The following is a 16,462-nucleotide window of genomic DNA, read 5'->3' on the forward strand; positions in this document are numbered from 1 at the left end:
TTATGTTAAGAGTATTTCCTTGAACTTTATACCTGATGTACTAAGAGCAATTTGAGCTTTAGCTAGACTGTGATTCACTTCCTCGTCAGTGTTCACTTGTGTCTGGAATGTGTTCCAGCAACAAAGATGAATGCTTCAACTGCACTGAGAGCGTTTTTACTGACAGTAATGCCCGGCTTCATAAAAGCTTTTCCTCGAGCAGGATGGTACATAACATCAGGTTTTAACAGGACTTGGGGTGAATTTCTCATTGTTATTGGCCATTGTGAATGCGAGTCACTCACTGAAGCCTGGCACATTTCCGTTCGTTCAGAGAAACCATTCAACAGTGAAACTGTGCCGCAGACTGAATAGCGAGACTCTTTAGAGGGAAATGTCACCTGCAATGTGTGAGAATCTTCTTTCCTGTAGAAAGAGACAAAGCTATACAAAGGTTTTGTTTGAACACAGAATGTGGTGTGTGAGATACTTGCATTACTCAATGCGCCAAGGACCCACAGGGTCATGCGTCGCTGGATAAGAGGGCCATGTGTAGTTGAAGTTAACCCTGGGGTGAAATGGTCCAGATGGAGTGCCCCAAAAATCCCTCTTTTCTATGTATATCAATTAGCTGGCATTAACACTTCAGTGGCCACCCTTAAGACAAGTCTGATGGAGGTTTTACCTAACTTCTGTCCACACTGATTGAATCCAGACTTCTACTCAACTAATTTAATATGCTTCTCTTGTGTAGTACATTCAAGATTTTCCATAGTTTAAGGGGACTTCTTCCAAATGCTTTTTGCGTCCGACCAACAGTCCACAACCCAAAGATATTCAAGTTGCAATGATTTAATGCAAATCCTTACATCTGAGATACTGGAACCGGTGAATGTTTAGCATTTTTATGGATAATCACTTAAGTTGATCATCCAAATCGTGTTACTGATCAATAAACTAATCCTTTTCAGCACTAATAAACAGTCATGTGTAGTGGCTGTGTTTCATATTACAGCAAATATGGTTAGAACATCAACATTCTGCAACTTTGGAAATCTATCATAGATGTTGGATTTGTTGTTGTGTTTGTGCACATACCAGCACATCTTGGTTCTTGTACATCTGTCAGTTAATTTGAGAATAAAATAACAAAATAATCTCTGTTGTATTAATGTTGGATCAGATATTACAGGTTGGTGAATTTGGAACATCAGAATCTATCTTTATTCACATCCCACATTTGATTTACAGAGATAATATACAGCTCTGCATTTTAGTGATCAAGGCATGTGACAGAATGGGTGCAAAATGGCCGTTAAGTTAGAGGTGTCCAAATGTCCTCTTTTGCCCGGACATGTCAAATTTTTTACGCATTGTCGGGGGAGGGGGGTTATAAATTCATGACAATGTCCGTGTTCATGGGACAATTTTAAGTGTGTACTTTAATTGACTGGCGCTTTGCACACAATACTACGGTACTTTGTTGCGTGGCGTAATTCCGGAGAGGCTGCCTTGTGAACGGCTCTGCGACGCGCACAGACAGGGAGCAAATCAGACAGCGGAGCAGCGTTCACACCAAATGCCAAAGCGTAAGTGTAGCTTCACAGTTGAACTGCAAAAAAACCTTTCCACATACCGTCCCGGTCGGGACAAGTGGGAGACGGAGTGCACCTTGTGCAAAGCTAGCCCGTTTGTTTCAGTGTCTAATAAAGGTGCTGGAGACCTCAAAGCTCACATGGACACCAAAAAAACCTTCTTAATACATTGAAAAGGTTTTAAGAGATATTTAGTTGAAGCTGGATTTTGAAGCTGACACAGAATAGGATATATTTAGAACATTATTTCATATTTATTTACTTTAAAAGAGTTATTTTGTTACAGGTTGTTAAATATTTTATTTTATTAAGTTATTTTTTATACCAGTGAGGCATAATAAAGCATATTCATTAACCTCTGAGAAGCCTCAGTCTGAATTTGTGTTTTGAGGCCGGGCCGAGTGTCCTCTTCTTCAGAAATCAAAATATGGTCACCCTACGTTAAGTGGACCCAGTCACCATGGAAGGTCAACAGGTGGACAAAAATGACCCAAAATGGCGGCAACCTGTAATCATCTGTATTAATTCTGTGTGAGCTGTTACCAGAGAAAACATGTCTGTCCAAAGTGACTTATTGATTTCATAAGACTGCCAGTAAAGCCAGCGTTGAAGCTCAGCAGCCACAAGCTGCAGGTCCCGTGACCGAGACGAGCCTTCGTCTAGAAGAAAAGCACCTGAGCAGAAGCGTGAAACCTTTCAACGATTCTCAATCCCCTAATGCTCCAAGTAAATCCAATTTCACATAGCTGTAATTGAAATTTATTTTGTCACCACAATGGCAGGTCAAAATCATTTATTGGGCTTTGGCTTTTCCGTACCGGAGGATATACCTCACATTTCTATGGTGCTGAAGCTGTAACTTGTGTTATTGTGATCATCAAAAAAAGACTCCTTTTGACATATTTTCATGAAATAACGGATACATTTATTTAGACTACAAAATAATTCATTGAGGTTTGCTGTGTTGTGAGATGTAACTTGTAATTCAAAGATGATCTTGAACCATTGGCATCCAAAATGTCAAACCCCAGTCTAATACAACCATCAAAGTCCTTCTTAATAAATCAACACTAACATTTCTACAGCTGCCTAACTCTCTACGGATCCAAGAGTGTGATTATAGAGGCAGCCAAAGGATCGCCCTTCATACCTCTCAGCCATGCTAGGAACACACAGTACGAAGAGGTCTATTACCTCGACACGACCCCTCCCCTCCTCCACCTCCCCTTTTACACAGCTCCGAAATACACCAGCAGAAATAACATGGAAAACCCAACCAGCCGTCGGCCTCTGAAAGCAGACTCACAGGGCTACATTTGAATAACGCTGCAGATCAAAAAGTGAATGAATCATATTCAGAGCGTATGGTGGTTAAGCAAAAGCAATCAATCAATTTAGGGGTGAGATTCAGAGGGGTTATTACAATTTCTAATATGGTTATTTCCAATCAGTAATTTTGTGTTTGTGTGTGAGAGAGAGAGAGAGATCCAGCTTATTAAAATAGTTTAGACCGTATTAACCTAATGACAGCTTTTGCACAATACGATTTGAATATCTGATTTTATTTTCATCCATGCCCTTTAGCGTTGTGTTTTAGGGTTCATCAACAGCGTTAGTTCAAACTGCTTTTTTTTTCCCTCAGACTAATTGAGAGTTACTGCTCCTGTGTGCATCCAGGGAAATTGTGGAAAGGCTGGTGGCTACTTGACAGGCGGGCTCATAATGTCTGGCCCCTTTCGGGGATAGAGAGACAAGAAGTTGTTGCTGTTATTGGTCATGCAGCAAGGTGGCCTTTTTTGTCTTCACAGGTCCATCAGAAACAGAGGTGTGGGGGAGAATCCCTACTTTTCAAAGCTGATAATCTTGACGGTGAAGTCATTGTGCTTAATGTCCTCTGCCTTATTTTACATGTGGGGTTTGGAGCATTCCAAAGGTGCACTTTGTTTCCAGCTAACTTGTTTTACTGTCATGTATCTTAAGGACAATTCCTTGAATTGAGATTTGATCAATTTCCTTTTTTAAATTCTGTGTCCTCAATCTATATGATTTTGCTCATGCATCGGTGTATACATTGTGAATAGCAATGGCATATTTCTGCATGTGTTATTTGACAGGTTGTTTATTTGTGTGTGATTTATGTGTGTGTGTGTGTGTGTGTGTTTGGGGGGGGGGGGGGGGGCAGTGCTTCAGCTGTAACATCTGGCACTAGTGTGATTGGTGTGGTGAGCCCTCAGGCCTTTTCATAGGTGATAGATGACACATATCACAACCTGTCAGTAGGGACCCAGCCTGCCAACTAGCCAACCAACCAGAAGCCTGGTCTCCTTCATCTTCACACTCACTTTGTGCTGCTGCGAGAGATGGAGAGATGGCAGGAGCAAAGAGAGTGGCTCATTGCCTTTTGTGAATATAAAGATCCATTAAGACCCAAACGTCATATACTGTAAATATTTGCCTTTTTTCTCAGGTAGTATGTCAGTGGATAATATGGTTGAATTATTGAATAAACATTGCTATGGAGTGGAAAATGCAACTATCAGTAAGTTTACATGCACATAGTATTTGCAACAAACAATGCCTCTAAAACCCGAACAATTCCAGAATTTCCCACGTCTTAATCGGAAAATGCTATTTAAGGGCCTTATCGGAATATCCAACCAGAACATGCTATTCACATGGGGGGTAGAGTAGCCAAAAATGGTACTGTGTGAAAAGTACTGTTACTTCAGAATAATATGCCTCAAGTAAAAGTAAAAAGTAGTCATCCAAATGATTACTTGACTAAGAGCGAAAAAGTGCTTGGCGAAAAAACAACTCAAGTACTGAGTAATTGTTGAGTAATGGCTAATTTATTTTTTATCACAAGGATTCAATTAGACATAATGTAAGTGCTGTTTTGCACTTTTACTAAGGTAAACATGCTTTCGTCATGAGGCCAGGTCGTTCCTCCTCGTCAGTGTCAGCGTTGCCAACAGTTGATTCTGTCATTTTTGGTTTTGCTACAACTGTAAAGCTAACCGGTCCTGCTGCTGAGATTGAGTATGATCACTTGACGAGACTGCACAACGACGTTTGATTGGTTAAACACAGTCACGTGGTAGAGCCTTTAGCGGAAGTCTCTCTCTCTCTCTGTCAAAATAAAACAATAAAATGAGGCGTACACGGAGGGGATAAAAACAATGACTCGTAGAATACCAAAGAGGTAAAACAAAAAGTAACAAGCTGATTGTAGCTTAATGTAGCGGAGTATAAGTACAGTTTCTTCTTCACAAATCTACTCAAGTAGAAGTAAAAAGTATAATGATTTAAAACTACTCCTACTACTAAGTATACTTTTTTCAAAGACTTACTCATGTAAATGTACCGGAGTAAATGTAACTCGTACCCTCCTCTGATGACCTGTATCAAATTTGGAATATTGTTATATTCAGAATACTTCTGGAATATTGGTGTGCATGTACACATACTGAATGTTGGAGCAGAGAACCCAGCAGTTGGCATGCTTAATGAAGCTGTTGCATGTAAATCAACATCACAGTAAATGTGAATAATGAATCCAGATAAAGAACATTCTCATCTCCAGATGAGCCCTTTCATTGGTGTCCAGAAACAGGCTGTGTTTTAGCACGGTCGGAAACCTGCCAAGCAGCAGACAACGATTAGAACCAATCTGTTGTACTTTTGTCTTAGTTTTTTGCTGGACAAAAATATGACCGCCTTTGGTCATCATCTGTCTCCAGGTGATGTAATTTGCTGCCCAATATCCTTATTTGGAGTGTAATGGTTGATGGAACGGAAACTGGATTCATAGCTATGCGTGAAGGTGTCACAGTGTAGCCACCATAGCTGATGTGCAGGTCTTAAATGCTTAACTACTATATTTACACGGTGGCTGTGGCTCAGTGGTAGAGCGGTTGCCTGCTAATTTTAAGGTTGGTGGTTCGATCTCCGCCCCTGCAGTCATTGTCGAAGTGTCCTTGGGCAAGACACTAAACCCCGAGTTGCCCCCAGTGCTGCGCATCAGAGTGTGAATGTGTGTGAATGTTTATCTGATGATTAGGTGGCACCTTGTACGGCAGCCCCGGCCACAGTGTATGAATGTGTGTGTGAATGGTGAATGTTTCCTGTAGATGTAAAAGCGGTTGTTAAGACTAGAAAAGCGCTATATAAATACAGCACATTTACATTTACATTTATATACATATTGGGGCTAAGGCGGCAGAGAGCTTTGATTGTAATTTCTATCAAAGTGACTGAATCCATGTGACCACCATTACTTATAACGTTACTATTAATGATTGAACGGCAAAATAATCCTAGTCAATAGTGAGACCTCTGATCGTTGTACATGGTGATGTACTGTGTATACTGTATATCTATCACAGGTGTGGATAACAGAAGCGGTATCCTTTCGCCAGACAAACTATGCACTACATAGGTTACTATCCCTTCAGTTAAGCACTTTGTCACGCCAAATATCAGATCATCAACTCTTCAAAATAAATCATCATCTTACATTATTATTAAGTTCATATAAAATCTGACAAATTAAAAGAATGTATTAAAATTAGAGTGTTAAGTGATCAACAGATGATCTCTATAGGGATTTACAGTATGTTAAAAAGCCTTTACTCTCTCTCTCTCTCTCTACTGTACCAACAAGGCTCATTGGAAATATTTTATTGTTATAAATCTTATTACAGCCACAAACTCTCTCTCTCACACACACAAGCTCAAACATGTTAAGAGATTAACCAAGGAGCCCTGGACGAGGTTTGACAAAGTGCCGGCTCAGGGCTGCAGTGGCTTTCCTCGTGCCTGATAATAATTGATGGATGACTAGGGTGCAGGACACTGACAGCCTGGTTGCCTGGCCTTTACCCTCTGCCAGCTCAACCCTCACATGTGTGAAATAGCCAATTACTCCGACGCCTATTGAAAGTAATAGGCTGATGAGCAAATGGCTACTGTGGGACATTGGGGAACCTCGTACAGGGAGGAAGAAAAAGATAAAGTTCTACCAGACACAGCTGCCACCCACCCTTGCCTGGATACTGAGCAGTCAGGAGAGGAAAGGGTCAGTTTGGTATTTTCCCCTCTAACCACGGTATCCCCATGCTGTATTGACTTAAAGTTTATGATCCATGATACAATCATGTTATACAGGAGCTAATTTACAGAAGTAAATCCTCCTTTTAGAGGCTGTTAAATGGATAATGGAAACAGCAGCAGCCATATATTCTCAAGGAAGCATTAAACACCATTCTTGCTGGGGAATGGAAAGTCCTATGCCGCGTGGCGAGCTAATGCTAGCAAGCCAGGATATTGACAGAACAATCCATCTTTATAAAAGAGAGTGAACAATTCCAATCTATTTCCTGGAATTACATTATCAGAGGTGATGTATGACTGCATCTAAATATATACAAGAGGAGATGTACGTATGAGGAGGGAGATGGGGAATCGGACGTGTTGTTTGTGTACAGTAAAGCATCCCGGATAGAAAGGCGAGCAGTCTTTCTTAAGTGGACAGGTTATTTTACACAATGTGGACGTCTTGGATCGCTTGCTAACATGTGTAGTCATATTTCTTGCAAATCTTCGCTCATTCTTTTCACTCTCTCTCCACACCTATGCCATCTCCTCCTTGTGGGCTTTCTGCCCCCCACTCATACATCCTTTCTGTCTTTTGTTCTCTTCTACTTCTTCCATCTCTCTCCTGTTCACCCTCATCTGTTTGTTTGTCCTCTGCAGCAGTTTCCAGTGTCCCGTTATTCAAGCGAAGTGTAACTGACTAATGTTTTGGCGTGTCTTACTTGGAAAAGAGACACTGATTGGACAGATTGTTCTTCATGTAACCAAAGTCATTCACTTTGAGCTGACTCAGTTTATGCTAGACGGCCACCCTAATATATTGGTGCTTTGGTTTGAGACAGAATAACATTTAAACCAGATATGGCTGTAATGGAATTTTATTTTTTTTTTTTAGATTTATTTGTTGTGCAGTTAATTAAACATCAAACAAACTCATAACTAGGGGTGCAAGATATATCGTCTCAATAAAGCAATATTATATTGAAAGTGTCGCAATAAGTATGCACTGTTTGTTTTGTGGAGAGCTGCGTCCCTTTTGTTGGCTGTGTGGCTTAGTTGTGTTTGATTTGAAATGCTATGATTTCATTGGCCAGTTACAGTGCCACTTGCACATGTTAGTGCATGTCAGCACACGGGGCCACTACATGACAAAAACCTATGGAGCGTACTGTGTGTATGTTTCAACAGTGACAGTGTAAGTGAAGAAATAGAGACAAGAAAACGGAACGAATCATAGAAGAGAAATAAAAGTTGTGTTCTGTTTATTTCTTTCTTTCACACTGTCCAACCAGTAAAACATGTCCTGTTCTGTAGACATGGTCCTTATTTATTTATTCATGTTGTGCCAGGCCAATATGACAGTCAGTTGAAAGAAACCCTGTGTTGTAAGAAAACTTGTTTAATTTTTTTTAAGAATCTATTTTGATGCCTTTTCCCGTAACTTAACTGTAATTGTACACGTTTAAAAAAGTAAAAATTATTATCTATTGCAATATTCATGATCAATATCACATTCTATCAATATCCGGCAACCCTAATCATTACCGTGGATATCTCAGCATGACAACATTTCTGTTTCTCTTCTTCTCATTATCTCTCAGGTCTCGATGAGGCAGACTCAAATGTGCACAAAATATGCTTTTAAACTTTATTTCCCATGTGCACAAACTCCTGAAAGCTTTTGAAGTCTAATTCAATCATGCCAAAATGAGCCCTGTTACCTCCACTTAAGAGTTCAAAGACGAACCTCTCCTGCCCTTGGCGTATGACTGACACATGCGTGTATCGGGCCCTCCCCTGACTCACGCCAGCCACTGGTGATGGATGACCTGTAATACATCTCTGAGCTGGAGCTGGTGGGTGGTGGACTTCGTTGTTATGGCTCTTCACAAGTACCGGCCTTCCATAAGTAATTGGAGATTTAAAGAAGGCAGCTCATCTCCGATCCCGATCAACCAACTGTGAGGCTACCGCACATCGGGTTGTTCAGAATGAAGGATGTGCTTTTCTCTAGTGAGTGTGGAAATACACCGACAACACATGATAAAGAAGGAGAACAAACAGAAGGAATTATGTCTTTGTGGTAAGGCTGAACAAAATAATTTAAATCTATATTATAATAAACAAACACTATAGTGGACTAAAGTACAGGACAAACACACCAGATAAACCATGAACAGAACGTGTTTACATATTTCCTCTTTTGGAAAAAGGATAAGGATATTTTTTAGGGTGTGTGGCTTAACTAAGCAGGCTAAATTTGAAGTTTTTTTTCTGGCAGTGTTAGGCTGTACTGCACATCTATTACTGATGGTGTGATTGACACAGGCAATGGGGCCTGAGATTGGAGATGGCTGTGCAGAGTGTTGGTGTGAGGGAGAGTTGTGTTCCCTTCATTACACAGGCCAGGGGAATGCCCTGTTGACCCCACACTGACCCCTCCAACACAATTACGAATCACAGGCCTGGCGCCAGTTATTGATGCCCATCACTGACATGAGCAGCTGCACGGGGTTATGGTCACACTGACTAATGTGAGCCTCAGTGTGTCAGACTCACTGGACTATGGAAACGCACATTAAAAAGGGAAAGAGTACATATCCTGTGTGACTCATTGATTTGCATTCTGTTACTAAAACGTTCTGGGAAACAAGGACACATATTATAATGTGTTTAATACATTATTGTAAGAGGACAACAGTTGTATAAATTATTTGACAGATAAAAACTGATAACAATAGATTAGCCAATATTTGTTTAACAGAAGCCCTCTCTACATAGCCCCCGATGCTAATGTTAGCACAAGTTTGGATCCCCTGCTAACCATAGTCTACTAACTTGCAGCGCATAGCTACATAATGTAGCAGGGGACTTTAACAAGGCGTCTTTAAAGTCTGTAGTCTGTTTTTTTCGTGCATTTGGATTGTGCTACTAAAGGGAAGAACATACTATACATACTCTAACATCAAGAAAGCATACAGAACTGCGCACAGAGGTGTACAACTGAATGTTGACTCAGAGTCCAATTTTACTTCACTAGTTCAATTCATATTACTTGAATACTACAAGAAAATAAGAATTGTTTTCACTCAACATTCTGCCCATTATTATCACGAATAAGTAATGAATACTTTTAAAAACATTTTTAAAGGATCTTGTCTAATTATCATTATTGTCAAAATTGCCAAAAGTATTGAGATATCATATTTTGTCCATATCACCCACCCCTACATTGTGTACTTTTTTTTATGTGCGTTGGAAGTTGTTGGATTGTTCTAAACTGTTAGAAAGGTGGATTTTGCATCATCATTGGAGCAAACTCCTGTGTTATGGCATATGATCCAAACCCAAAAAATAAGTGGTATTTACTGGATCAAGCATCTCTGATATGAGGCTCTATTTCTGTGTGTGTGTGTGTGTGTGTGTGTGTGTGTGTGTGTGTGTGTGTGTGTGTGTGAGCGCTGCTCAACTGTACATCGTTGGTGTGTTTGTAATGTAATATCCTGGGCTGTGAGTGTGGTGTAAGGGAAAAAAACAACCTGCTGCTGTTGGTTATCTTCTCATTTTTTCCTCAGCAAGTTGGCAATAAGCCAGCATTCAGCCTATCGATTTTCTCCACCTTCTCTTGTAAAATGAAACTTGAAATTGCCCCAATTCTTTTCTCACTTCGCAGGTTGTAGCTTTCGACAAACTTTGCAGCCTGTGATTTATTTAATGCTTCTCTTGCTGGAAAGCTGTAGGTCTATTTTGACCACACAGTCTTGTTTTATATTGTTGTATCTTTGGCCTGGTGCCATTATACCTGGCTACTTTGCACACTGGCAGTAACTCTACATATCTTATGGCTCTTGAGTCTAAATTGACCTGAGGAATCTCTATTTTCTACCTCTCATGGGCAATGGTGGGGAGACTCCCATTAACAAGCCTTTGTCCCTGCTCACTGATGGAGGGCACATGGCTCTGGGAAAGTGGCCTATGTGATTAGTAAATTGTGGCTAATTAGATAGATGGAAGGTTCACCGGCAGTGAAAAAGTCAAGGGAATCACTGAATGATGGGGGTGCCAGCCCGATGCTAATAAAGGGAGAGTGCTCAGAATAGCATGGAGTCTGTAGTAGACTTTAATAGATAGTCATTAGGAGCTATTACAAAAGACCAGACAAAGGCAAAACAGTGCTTAGCTGTCAGATAATCCGCAGAACCCCTCCAGTCAGTGTAGTAAATGGTAAGGAGTGGACTGATCTGTTAACTCTTCAACACCAATAAGAGGAGTCAATGAGGTGGACAACCAGATGTAATAATACCTGCATGATCTCCTGGAAATGTTAATGTGAGAGGAGGATTGAATGGCAGACTGGCTCAGTTGTTTGTGTTTCTATGGCATCAGAGCATCAGTCTTATCCATCCAATCGGAATATTGGTTATGTATGAAGAAAGGGCTGATGATATGGGTGGAGGAGAAGATGAATCACAAATATGATCCAAAGTGAAAAGATTAGATCCATATCAAGGAGAGCAAGCAGCGGATCCATCTCCACTATCACAAATCTGCCTCTTATCTGACTTTGATTTATGTTCAGGCAACATACAGTCTGTGGGAAAAATGATTTGGCACTTGTTTATCTCCAAACAATGGAGTGCAGTACGAGCGATTGCATCTGACAGACCTTATTTCTACTCAAGGAGACCCTTGTCGTGCTGTGTCCTGCTGTTTGAGGAGTTTTCCCTCTGTCTGGTTTGGCTTGTAGCAGGCGTGTGAGCTGGCTCCTTGTGTTGACTATGGCTGACCTCTCTGCTCTAAGACTGGGCAATTAGTCCACAAAATGGCTGACTGTAAATCTCCTGCAAGAAGGGGTTGGCAGGGGCACCCTGAGGTGAGTTCCACAATGAGGAATTAAACACACAGTATTAGCTAACAGCAGTTTTATGATGCGAGGAGCAGAGCAGGGTGAGGGAAGGGGTAAGGATGCTCCTCTGCAGAATCACAGATGGAGCTGTGAACTGCTGTTGTGCTTTTCAAGATCAGCGTCCCTGTGTTATATACAAGAAATGCACCGTATAACATAGAAGACTGAACGCAGAACTGGATATCCCTGGGTTTGTAAGCCAAGTCAAGCAAACGCAGGTGAGCACACATGTGTATAGATAAAATACTGCTTGGTTCAACATTGTTGCTGTGAACATACCAGTAGTGTACGCTAAGACACTGATAATTATTTTAGATTTCCACATACCAGATTGTTAATTTACTAAGTTTCCATTCTACCCTTTACACATATTCATATAAACACGCAGGACTGCAACTGTTGTTTTTGTTATCAGTTCATATGCAGATTATTTCCTGATTCATTAATTGTTTAATCAAATTTAAGAAAATAATGAAAAAAGTCATAATTTGCCAGAGCCCTAGGGATCTCTTTTAAATTGCCGCTTTTGTACGACCAACAGTTCCTAATGACAAATATATTTTGATAAAAATGGACAAAACAGAAAAGCTTCAAATCCTCACATTAAAGAAGCCAGAACCTGAGAGTGATTTTAAACAAATACCTGATTAACAAAAAAGGGGCTGATTAATTTTCTGTTGATTCAATAAATAAGCGTGATATATTGTTTCAGCTCAACCCCATGCACCTACTGCTTTGGGTTGAGACATAACGTTTTATAAACATTTGTCTTTTTCACCTTATCAAAGAGAATCAGCCCCCCATTGAACTGGATTTTAGGAAATGTACCTAAATTACATATGTCTTAAAGCCTGTTTCATCATGTAAACTTAAGATTTTTTTATGCTTCCACAACACGTACATTTTACATTTGCAGCTTGTGTAAGTTTTGTGCAATACCTGTATTGAAGAATTCCTGGCTTATCTCTTCTTTTTTTTTCAGCCACATAGTCACTCTCCCATCCATCCTGACAGTCCCTTGACGCTTTTCATAAAGGTTTTCTTTGCCTGTTTGCGTTTTTTAAACTGTCTTTTTGGGCAAATCACCCTCCAACATGACATTCAGTGGCGCAATATTTCTTGGCCGCACAATGGATGAATGTCTGTCAGTCTGTCTGTCTGTCCTGATTTATGTTTATCTCTTTCTTCTGAACAATGTCCGTAGAACCTTTACACTCATTTCTTATTTTGTCTGTGGCAGCAACATGACTAAATGTGAGCCATCCAAAAGAGAGTCAGAGAAGTTGGACAGATAAATGTTTGAACAACCCTTACTGTAATACAACACTATCCTGATAAAACAGTTCTGACGGGTATCACAGGGCTTGTACGGTTTGGCATAGTATGTAAATGTTTAAATGTATTCAACACAAATGAAACATTTTTCATGTCAATATGAATATATCCAAAATGAATGAATTCAAATAATGCTACAACGACCGATATGCTGCATATGTACATAGCAGGATTGCGATAATTTGATGGGCATGTGTAGGAACAAAATATTCCCACAGGAACACTTCCGTGCATTAGTGTGATTTGGTAGGGATCCTTCTCGCCTGCCTTGTCACATGCATATGCCACCTTAAGAAAAACTGGGTCCCTCCAAGCACATTCAGTGGGCAAAATCTAGATAGTGGTAGTTTCTCAGAGAGCTTCCTACAGTATGAGCTTGTTAAGGAGGGGTTAGAAAGGACAGAGAGCCCTCTGACAGATACTGTTGCTTCTTTCATTATAACCATTGGCTGATTTGTGAATATTGTTCCCCTTTGGTTTAATCTGCTGTGTGCTGTGGGCTGGAAACTATTCCCAGAAGGTTGTTGGAGGGGGGTAGGAATTTATCTCCTGTTTATTAACAGTGTCTTTGGCAGGGCAGCACATCCCGGGCCTTCTCCTCACCAAAGTAAACAGGGAAACGTTGACCTGTGTTGACCCAAAACTCTGAGATAGACTCTTTGAGCGATGAAACGATGAGCTTGCCGATCCGAGGTCATATTAGTTTGTCATGGTTCACCCTCCCACATTTCCCCAGCACAACATACATTTATCCAGGGATACACATCCAGCTACCCCCCTGTCTGTCTCTGTAGACCTGATAGGGCCACTCTTGTAGGTTCGATACTGCAATATCTGATTAACAAAATGCTGAGCTGATTTCTCCGGCAGACAAAAGACCCATTTGTATGAGGGTGTGAAGTACTGTTATGCTTCAGTTCAGGGTCACAGCAGATTTGTTGTCCCACATGAGTGGTGAGGATGCCCTATAGCTATTCGAGGTCCATCAAGCATCAAGCATACAACTAACAAATCAATAAAACACCACATCCAAGATGTATAATCTCATTAAATGGCTGCTACAAAGAAATGCGGCTTCATATGATTATGCTGTACATATTGTCCACAGTGTAGATGTAGAGCCCTGATTTTTATTGCTTGTTGACCCTGGTTTGTCTTCCCTGATCAATGCTTTTGTGTGAAATGTTTTGATGCTACAGCTGGTGTACCAAATGTGCAACTGCCGTTTTTTTCCATGTTTTATTTTGAAACTTTCTTGTTGTGGCCTGCAACCTGCTAATTAAAGGTCTAGCTTTGTCACATAGAGAGTCAAGCACTGAAACCTTTTTAAAAAGGGTGTGTGTGTGTGTGGGTATACTGGGGGGCTAACCTCTCGGTGCCTCCAGCAGAAAGGGATTTTTTAAAAAGATGAATCTGTGCAGAAGAGTTCTTTGACATAAGCTCTGTCAAACAGCCGGGGTTGCCATGGTGACACGACCATGTTCAGAAAACCCATCTTGGAAAAGTGCCTGTGGACCCCAATACTTTATCATCACACATGACATTCAATAATTTTGGTGTTGATTATAACTGGAAAATCAATGACTATCCTTTGGGATATAAACTGCTGGAGAGACAGACAGCAAAAGTGAGGAGTCAACCCTGTTTATTTATTAGTTTCTGATTTCTGCGTCCAAGAGTGCAAATCTACAAAGACATTTATATTTTTCTTGATCCATGAGCAGTTGCAACTGAGGACACTGCAAAAAGTATAAACTGACACAATCTAATTGATTGTTTTTCACGGTGTATAAATACAAGAAGTACCTGTGTCAGGTCTCAATTTGACATTGTAATCGTGAATATTATAACCAAATGAAATATTTTCCTCCTCTTGTATTCTTTGATCAAGGTTTAAAAAAAAAAATTGTACGGATGGGGATTTGCAGACATTACTCCTTGTTCTGTCAGAAATAACAGAAGAGGAAACAATTACATTTCAGTGGTTTGGGAAATTGTTTTTTTCCCTCTTGTCTTTTGTGGACTCCTTTTTTTTTAAAAATCACACTCATTTTTATCAAATTGTCACTCTCCTTAAACAGAGATGAGCCACAATGAGTTTTGTTCAAAGGAAAGAAGTGCGTGTGTGTGTGTTCCTCAAACCAATGTCGTGAATGGAAAACAAAGAATTGTTGTCTTCAAATTGCTTGTTTTATCCATCCAGCAGTCCAAAACCCTCAAATATTCTGAATGATGTAAAATTGCAAAATGCAGCAAATCATTACACTTAAGAAGCTTGAAACTCAGAACATTTTGCATATTGCTTGATAAATGACAAAACTATTCTTTTTTTTAATCAAAATGGTCGATAAACTTTCTTTCCATCCGTTGACCAATTTTCTTTAGGGGACATCCTGACCTATGAACCTGATTTCTTTTTTTCTTTTTTTTATTATTATTTTCTTTATTAAATACAACCCCCACCAAAAGTGTCTCCCTCCCTCCCAATGCCATCTCAGCTCTGTTGAGATTAAACATTAAAGAAATTATAAAACATTGAAAGTTAAATAAAAAAAAAAAAATGCCATTCATATATATCGAAACAAAAAAGGATGTAGCCTTCAACAGAGTCAACGGTTATTAACGTTGAATTGAATCACTATCGTGTATATAAACACATCATTTACATGAAATAAATCCCTTACTGGCTGTTTTTCCTTTTTTTATTAATAAAAAGAAATGGGATCTTTGAGCAATGAGTGAGAATGAGGAAGGAAGGGGATTAGGACACTTACAACGGAAGTAAAAGTATTGTATAGGCAAATCAAAGATGCACCTGCCCTAACCTTGAAGCTCTACAAAAATAGCGGAACAACGGAATGAGGTTATAAAGAGACATTGTAGCAAAACAAGTTTGGAACTCGATGTTACTCACACCACACATTCACACTTATCCAGATGTGTTATGTTTTGAGTTACAGCACATTTAATTAAACATGGTTTTATGAAGTGCCAAATTGATGCAAACACAACAGACTCAGTTGTGCTACAGGACATGGAACTGTATTTGTTGTAGCCAACATTTACACATTACCCATCAGACACTATCTGATCCAGTAACCTAAATTAGAGTGCCAACACACCAGCATGCGGCACAGCATGTTAAATCACACACATCTCCCTCCCTCTCTCTTTTTTCTTTTGGTTGACGTCTGCTCTGGTTTTCTTATCAGGAGGACAGAAAATAAGATTCCTGCCCCGGGGGTATCATCATAATTCCAGACTAATCTCTGCGTGAAGAAACAAGCGTGTCATCCATCTGCAGGTCTGTTATTACAACCGGATCTGTCGCTATTCTCATTCTGGAGCATTTCAGTTTGGGTAAAGGTTTTAAGCTGAGCCTCAGGCACACCGATGGCTTTCTCCCACCTGGCATGGCACGGAATAGATGTCACCGAAAAATAAATACATTTTGTGTGTGTGTGTGTGTGTGTGTGTGTTTATGTGTATGTATGTGTATATATATATGAGTGTGTGTGTGTATGTATGTATATATATATGAGTGTGTGTATGT

The 16,462-nt window shown here is 40.0% G+C and overlaps 1 protein-coding gene and 1 long non-coding RNA gene across 3 annotated transcripts in view; one reads left to right on the forward strand and one right to left on the reverse strand.

Annotated features, from left to right (window-relative positions):
* LOC117949470 overlaps positions 1-14,617 on the reverse strand; it is a 28,329-nt gene extending 13,712 nt beyond the window's left edge. Inside the window, exons 1-3 of the long non-coding RNA XR_004657690.1 lie at positions 14,606-14,617; positions 7,855-7,940; positions 3,420-3,428 (exon numbers count right to left, since the gene is read on the reverse strand). This is a non-coding gene — a long non-coding RNA (uncharacterized LOC117949470). The remainder of the gene's footprint in view (positions 1-3,419; positions 3,429-7,854; positions 7,941-14,605) is intronic.
* The window catches only part of LOC117949414 (PDZ domain-containing RING finger protein 4-like), a 113,341-nt gene that overhangs the window by 43,102 nt on the left and 53,777 nt on the right, over positions 1-16,462 (forward strand). The gene's annotated exons all lie outside the window — the stretch shown is intronic.

Source organism: Etheostoma cragini, chromosome 8, assembly GCF_013103735.1.
Source record: "Etheostoma cragini isolate CJK2018 chromosome 8, CSU_Ecrag_1.0, whole genome shotgun sequence".
Taxonomy (NCBI): domain Eukaryota; kingdom Metazoa; phylum Chordata; class Actinopteri; order Perciformes; family Percidae; genus Etheostoma; species Etheostoma cragini.